Consider the following 7,727-nt stretch of genomic DNA (forward strand, 5'->3'; position numbering starts at 1 on the left):
TGAAGATTAAGATTTCAGTGGTCTTTCTTTTAAGTGAGCCCATGTAGAGTTTTAGAGAATTGATTTTCCAGACTAACTGTATCTGGAGTAGACATTTTTCCCAGGGGAAAAATCCTGGTTCAGTCCATTAATAAACATAGAGTTAAAAACTACTTGAGTGGAACCAAAATCTAAAGAAAGACCAACATTTTCTTTAAAAACAACTTATCAGTCAATTGTAGTACCTGAGGTCATGAACAGACTCATCAGATTTTTGTGTGCATGTCTGAATTTTATTCCAATCAACAGATTTTTAGGAAAACCCAAAGAATTGCATATGAAGTCCCCCAGCAATTGCCTGAGCCTGAACATTTAATAAGGTAGTGGACTCTTCTCCTGGTTGTAATTCTAGAGAACTCTCAGGATTTTCTCAATCAGCAGTTTTCATCAAATTTCTTGGTCTGGCCTTCCCTAACAAGCATGCAGACTAACTGGTATTAAGTCAGAGAAACCAGGTTGATAAGTTTGAATGACTATATTAAATCCCTCAGCAAATACGTGTGACTCTTCTGTTACTTTTTGGGGAAATATTGGAGTATGGCTTACAGTTTACCTTTGTTCACAGAATATAGGAAATTAAGGGGTTTAGCCTCAACATCCTGAGAAGGCTTGATTTTAAAGGAACATGTTCTAGCAAGTTCAGGATAAATTGTGTGGAGAGAATTTCAGAGAAAAAGGGAAATTTGGCTAGATAATTAATATGAAGAAATTGAGGCTATAGAGCAGGTGTAAACAGTATACAAGAAAGGAGGAAAATGGTGCTGGATTTGGTATTTGGCAATGAGACACCAAGGGAGAGAAGCAAGATGGCTCAGGAGGCATAACCTGAGACAAGAATCCATGAAAGTAGAGCCCAATGGTTATTTTTATCTTTCTTTAATTATTTAGTTTGGCTCAGTTAATCTTAAAATCTTATTATAAGAGAAGTAATTTTAGAATCTTGATAGCATTTGGAAGCTTTAAAATATCAACTGAAATAGAAAATTTCTGGAAATTTTTGAACAATTATAATCCAATTCAGTTTAAGTTTGGAGATTTCAAAAATTCCATAATGGCCATTGATAGTCTAAATTTCCTTTGATCAGATTGAACCACTTAGTTTGCTTTCAAAATAAATGAGCAAAGAGCAAGGAATGTGATTTTTAGATATAAAATCAGCCAGATCGTCTGTTAGTAGAGCACCATCAAAATGCTTAAATAATGAGATCCCATTCCTCAGATGTTCTTTTACTCTGAGTTAAAGAACAATTCTCAAACAGCTCAATTCAGCTTGCTAGTATCAAATCTAATACCAGCGAGTTTAAGAGAACAGCTTGATTCAGAGTGCCAGGACAAAGACTTAATCCAGTTTCCAGAGAACAGCTTCTTCCAAAGGAACAGACTGAAGGCTGAAAAGCCAGCATAGTTTCAGTGAAGCAGCCCTTGTTCTTGAAGGAATGGGCTAAAGGCATTTTCACCCAGGTTGTATTGAAGCAATCTGATCTCAAAATCAGACGGAAGTACAAATTAACAATTGCAAATAGAACAAAGCTTTAACTAGAAAGATGAAATCTTAAAATAGATGCTGAATAAAACTTGGAGATCTTCAAATTCAAAGAAAGCATGAACTCAAATCCAGGAGAAAGACATACCTTTAAATATCAGAGTCAATGATAAAAACTGTGAGCAAAAAGTGACTCAATTGTGGATTCTGTACCTGTTTACTCACCAGCCCTGGAGCCTCTGGGTGTCTTTTCTGGTCCTGTATGGGTCATCTAAATATCAACCTAAAACAAATAGAGTGCTAGACATTTCTTCAGCAAAGATGGGTTTATTAGGGATTAGCAGAGAATTGCAGTTCTGGAATCTGCAACTGTGGTGAGCCATGTGCAAATTCGTTCTAATGGCTAGGGAAGGAGACTACTTTTATAGAGGGGGAAAAGAAGTTGGAGGGTTTTAGTAAACAAAGAGTTCATTACTTTTCACTGGCTGAGTCTTTGCTAGGGCAGAAGAACCTTTCTTCTTATTATTGGGCTCTGCTATTTTCATAGCACTTTCCCATCTGATCTCCCAACTCTATTTAATTGAAGTTTCTGTTTATTAATTTTTCACACCTTGCTATCAGTGATGGCTGCTTTATGTCTCACAAAGTCTTCTTCCCTATTCTCAGGGTTGAAAGTGAAAGTGAAGTCGCTCAGTCGTGTCTGACTCTTTGCGACCCCATGGACTATAGCCCACGAGGATCCTCTGTCCATAGGATTCTCCAGGCATGAATACTGGAGTGGGTTGCCATTTCCTTCTCCAGGGGATCTTCCCGACCCAGGAATCGAACCCAGGTCTTCCTAATTGCAAGCAGACGCTTTAACCTCTGAGCCACCATTCTCAAGGTTAAGGACATGTAAACAGTTTTTCTGGAGTTGCATGGCTCATTAATTAAGGAGATTTTGTCAGTTTTTACACAGCATAAATGCTGGAGAAGACTCAGAATTAATCTGAAGACTGGTGAATTTCCAAAGTTGAATTACAGCTCTGCCTAAGCCAAAAGCAGAAAATGATATCAGTGCTAACCACAAGTTAATCCTCAAGAATGTTTCTAGATCAATAGACCAATACTTGATCCCTCTCTACTGACTGACTCTTACATATAGTGACAGACTGATCGTTAACTTTGTGTTCCTCCTTACCTCTATCCACAGTTATAGACTGAAACTTGCCACCATGACCTGTTTCCTAAATATATACCAGTGGAAATAGGAGGTCCAGTAAGGATTTGTTTGCATTAGTGTTATTGAGTCCCATGTCAGGGGAGCTAAAACTCAATGATTACTTTTGACATTTTTTTCATTAATTGGTTTAAAGTTGGGAGAGAACAGCTCAGAATATAAAAGTATTTAGATGACATTCATGAGAAAAAAAAAATAAATCACCTACTCCAAAAAGTGGTTATGAAGAATTTCAGTGTGAAAAGCTCTGTGCTAGGTGCTATAAAAATGTAAAAGGTGAATAACACAGTTTTTTTTTTAATTTTAAATCTGAAACACCTTTATTCATGAACGATAGAGTCACAATAGTTTGTCTCGAGAACAACATGGTAGTAAAGACAATAGAGTGAGGCTGATGAAAATAAGGATGTTAATGACTATGCTATTGGGGTAGAAACTAAGGTTTGTGTGAAGCTGACACTATGTTACATTTTATAGGAAAATTTGACTTCTTACATAAAAATTAATAAATATTTGCATTCATTTTCTATAACTTCTATAGGAAATCTCCACAAATTTTGCAACTGAAAACAATACATTTTTGTTATCTCACAATCCTGTAGTTGATAAATCTGGACATGACATGGCTCAACTATCTCGGAGCTCCATGTTTCACAAGGCATGGACTCAATGTACCAATGTAACAAGACAGCATTCCTTTCTAGAAGCTCTGGAAAAGAACCTGCTTCCAAGCTGATTCATATTGTTGGTACTAGTCGTTCCTTGTGCTTTATAAGACTGGAGTCTCTCTTGACTTCCTGACTGTCAGCTGGAGTCTGTTTTCAGTTTCTAGAGGATAACTACATTCTTTAGCTCACGCTCCCCTTCCTCCATTTTTAAAGCAAATAATGATGAGTCAAGTCTTTTTCATGCTAAGGTATCTCTGTCCTTCCCTGTTGTCTAATCTCTCCTGCCTTCCTCTACCGCATCTCTCTGAATGACTTTAATGTCTTCCTCTTCATCTCTGAAGGGCTCCTCTGATGTGTCCACTTGGATAATCCAAGTACACTTCCCTATTTAAGAGCAGAAACATGGTAGCCTTAATCACAAATGCCTTAGCAGCAGTATCTAGATTAGTGTCTGATTGCATAACCAGGGAGCAAAAATCTTGGGGCAATATCTTTAGAGTTTGTCAACTTCAATGTTCAACAGAGCTCCTGAATGAAGAAATGCTGATTTATTTCTTCAAGTGAGGGCCATAAATAATAGATTTTCTCAGAGCTAGAAGCTTGTAGAAAGTGGGGTAAATGATGGGAATTGCTGATCATTTACAAACATAAAGGCTGAAGTGATTTTGCTGTTTAAATATCAGTTTCCTTTGAAGCCACCAATCACAGATGTCAACTATGTAGTTAAAAAATCAATATATTTCTAGAGTGATATTCAGTTAGAAGGGTCATAAATTGTGCATATGGTTTACGAGAAATGGATGGGGAGCTCAGTGTATTGACTATTCTATCTTTGAAATGTTGCCATTTCATCAATTAAGATGATTTCCTAGGCAGAAGAAGTCAGATTTATGACTGTGATCAGAAGAGTTGATATAAGCCTTTACCAAGCTTTGGCTTTGGGTCAGAAATTGGTGAGTTACTTTCACACTCATAATGTCTTTTGGCTTTCTGTTTGGACAGAACAAGTGGTTCTGTGCTTGCCTGTGCTTTCCTGCTGGACAGGCCAAAAAGAGGTGAAAATTTACTGAGACCTGGAAAGCCCATACAACCAAGCCTGACCATGAGGCTGCTACTTTTAAAACACTAGACATCCATCGAATATATATTGTAAATGGAAGAAACAAAGATGGCCATTGTTTTGGCCACTGTGAAAAACATTTCTTGATTTCTCAGATTTACATTGCTTCTTATTTGGATAGTACACCACAGGTCTTCTTTAGGGTGGAAAGAATGCATGCTAACTTCTCTGATAAAATTTTACATAGGAAACATGCTCCATGGTGTTAAATTAGGGAAAATTGCATGCAGGATTTTCCCCTTTAGAGTATCACAAAAATTAGAACATTTTATTTTTAAATATAATTATTGTTTTAAAAAGTGTTTTGTTTCTCTGGTTTGTGTTTATTATGAAACAGGGCAATGTCTCTAGTCACCTTAATCATGGAGACAGAACTGGAACACTCCTCAGGGAAGTTAGAAATTGCCTCAGAAGAAGGAAAGCATTGCTGAATGCTATGTATATATACTCACGCAGCTACAGTCACCAAGACAGTAGGAAGTTGGCACAAAAACAAAAACAAATATGGACCAATGGAACAAGATAGAAATCCCAGAGAGAAACCTACACATCTATGGGCACCTTATCTTTGACAATGAAGGCAAGAGTATACAATGGAGAAAGGATAATCTCTTCAATAAGTGATGCTGGGAAAATTGGACAGCTATATGTAAAAAGAATGAAATTAGAACACTTCCTAACACCGTACACAAAAATAAACTCAAAATAAATTTATTCCAATGCCAAAGAAAGGCAACGCCAAAGAATGCTCAAACTACCGCACAATTGCACTCATCTCACATGCTAGTAAAGCAATGCTCAAAATTCTCCAAGCCAGGCTTTATCAATACATGAACTGTGAACTTCCAGATGTTCAAGCTGGTTTTAGAAAAGGCAGAGGAACCAGAGACAAATTGCCAACATCTGTTGGATCATGGAAAAAGCAAGAGTTCCAGAAAAACATCTATTTCTGCTTTATTGACTATGCCAAAGACTTTGACTATGTGGATCACAAGAAACTGGAAAATTCTGAAAGAGATGGGCATAGCAGACCACCTGACCTGCCTCTTGAGAAACCTGTATGCAGGTCAGGAAGCAACAATTAGAACTGGACATGGAACAACAGACTGGTTCCAAATAGGAGAAGGAGTACGTCAAGGCTGTATATTGTCACCCTGCTTATTTAACTTCTATGCAGAGTACATCATGAGAAACACTGGGCTGGGAGAAGCACAAGCTGGAATCAAGACTGCTGGGAGAAATATCAATAACCTCAGATATGCAGATGACAGATAGTGAAGAGGAACTAAAAAGCCTCTTGAGGAAAGTGAAAGTGGAGCTGAAAAAGTTGGCTTAAAGAGCAACATTCAGAAAATGAAGATCATGGCATCTGGTCCCATCACTTCATGGGAAATAGATGGGGAAACAGTGGAAACAGTGTCAGACTTTATTTTTTTGGGCTCCAAAATCACTGCAGATGGTGATTGCAGCCATGGAATTAAAAGATGCTTACTCCTTGGAAGGAAAGTTATGATCAACCTAGATAGCATATTGAAAAACAGAGACATTACTTTGCCAACAAAGGTCCGTCTAGTCAAGGCTATGGTTTTTCCAGTAGTCATGTATGGATGTGAGAGTTGGGCTGTGAAGAAGGCTGAGTGCCGAAGAATTGATGCTTTTGAACTGTGGTGTTGGAGAAGACTTCTGAGAGTCCTTTGGACTGCAAGGAGATCCAAGGAGATCAGTCCTGGGTATTCTTTGGAAGGACTGATACAGAGGCTGAAACTCCAATACTTTGGTCGCCTCATGTGAAAAGTTGACTCATTGGAAAAGACTCTGATGCTGGGAGAGATGGGGGCGGGAGAAGGGGACAACAGAGTATGAGATGGCTGGATGGCATCACTGACTCGATGCCATGAGTTTGGGTGAACTCTGGGAGTTGGTAATGGACAGGGAGGCCTGGCGTGCTGTGATTCATGGGGTCACAAAGAGTCAGACACGACTGAGCTACTGAACTGAACTGAAAGACTATAAAGCTTAAAGGAAAACATATGAAGTATATTCTGACAAAAATCACAGCCAGATCCTCTCTGACTCACTTCCTAGAGTAATGGATATGAAACCGAAAATAAATAACTGGGACCTAATTAAATTTACTCTTTTGCACAGCAAAGCAAACAATAAACAAGATGAAATGACAACTCTCAGGATGGGAGAAAATAGTTGCAAACTAAGAAACTGACAAAAGATTAATCTTGAAAATATATAAACAGCTTATATAGCTCAGTGTTAGGAAAATGAACAGTGCAATTAAAAATGGGCAGAAGACCTAAGCAGTAATTTCTTCAAATAAGACGTGTAGAAGGCAAATGAACACATAAAAAGATGCTCAGTATCACTTAATATTAGAGTCATGCAATCAAAACCGCACAGCAATCTGAAAGGACATCATGAAAAAACTGTAAACAATAAGTGCTGAAGTGGATGGGGAGAAAACAACTCTCCCGCCCTGGAAGGGAATGTAAATTGATATAGCCCCTATGGAGAATAGTATGGAGATTCTTTAACAAAGTAGGAATAAATTTACCACATGACCCAGCAATCCCACTATTGGGCATATAACCTAACAACACCATAATTCAAAAAGACACATGACATCTGAATGTCTTCTTTGGAGAAATGTCTGTTTAGGTCTTTTGCCCACTTTTTGATTGGGTTGTTTATCTTCCTGGTATTGAACTGCATGTGTTGTTTGTATATTTAGATTAATTCTTTGTCAGCTGTTTCATTTGCTATCACTTTTTCCCATTCTGAGGGCTGTCTTTTCAAGTTACTTATAGTTTCCTTTGTTGTGTAAAAGCTTTTAAGTTTAATTAAGTCCCAGTTGTTTATTTTTGTTTTTATTTCCATTACTCTGGGAAGCGGGTCATAGAGGATCTTGCTGTGAGTTATGTTGGAGTGTTCTGCTTATGCTGTATAGCTTCTGATCTTACATTTAGGTCTTTAATTCATTTTGAGTTTGTTGTTTTGTATGGTGTTAGAGAATATTCTAGTTTCATTCTTTTACACATATTTGACCAGTTTTTCCAGCACCACTTTTTGAAGAGACTATCTTTTCTCCATTGTATGTTTTTGCTTCTTTTGTCAAAGATAAGATGTCCATAGATGCATATATTCATCTCTGGGCTTTCTATTTTGTTCCATTGATCTATACTTCTG

The sequence above is a fragment of the Capra hircus genome, chromosome 11, assembly GCF_001704415.2.
Source record: "Capra hircus breed San Clemente chromosome 11, ASM170441v1, whole genome shotgun sequence".
Lineage (NCBI taxonomy): Eukaryota > Metazoa > Chordata > Mammalia > Artiodactyla > Bovidae > Capra > Capra hircus.